The sequence below is a fragment of the Capsella rubella genome, unplaced genomic scaffold, assembly GCF_000375325.1.
Source record: "Capsella rubella cultivar Monte Gargano unplaced genomic scaffold, Caprub1_0 scaffold_115, whole genome shotgun sequence".
Classification (NCBI taxonomy): Eukaryota; Viridiplantae; Streptophyta; class Magnoliopsida; order Brassicales; family Brassicaceae; genus Capsella; species Capsella rubella.
Window position 1 is genome coordinate 6,105 of NW_006238813.1, and position 669 is coordinate 6,773.

Consider the following 669-nt stretch of genomic DNA (forward strand, 5'->3'; position numbering starts at 1 on the left):
CAGCAGTGAAGAAGATTTTGATATCTCTTGGTACACTTCATAGGGACGGATTCAGGTTCGAAACTGATGATGAAAACTGTCTGAATGTGCGCAAAGGAGATATGATGTTGATGAAGGGACATATGACAACAGGGAATGTGTATCGTTTACTCGGAAACGTGGCTGTAGGTGGAGCTGTAGGTGGAGTTGCAGCTGTGGTAACTGATTCGGATGACACAGCTCTATGGCATATGCGGTTGGGGCATATTGGAGAGAATGGCTTGTCTGAACTTCAGAGGAGAGGTCTTCTAGATTGTTTAAAGAATTGTATGATGGAATTTGTAGGTTCTGTGTAATGGGGAAGCAGTCCAAGGCCTTTTTCAAGGCAGGTCTACACACCACAAAGAATTTTTTAGACTATGTGCATTCTGATGTGTGGGGACCAACACAAGAACAATCATTGGGAGGAAGTAGATACTATGTCATCTTTATTGATGATTTTTCTAAGAAGGTTTGGGTTTACTTCATGAGGCAGAAATCTGAAGATTTTGAGAAATTTAAGATTTGGAAGGCTGAAGTGGAAAACCTAACAGGGAGGAAGATGAAGTATCTGAGGTATGATAATGGTACAGAGTATACTAATGGCGAGTTTCATAAGCTGTGTGAGGAGCAAGGTATTCAAAGACACTT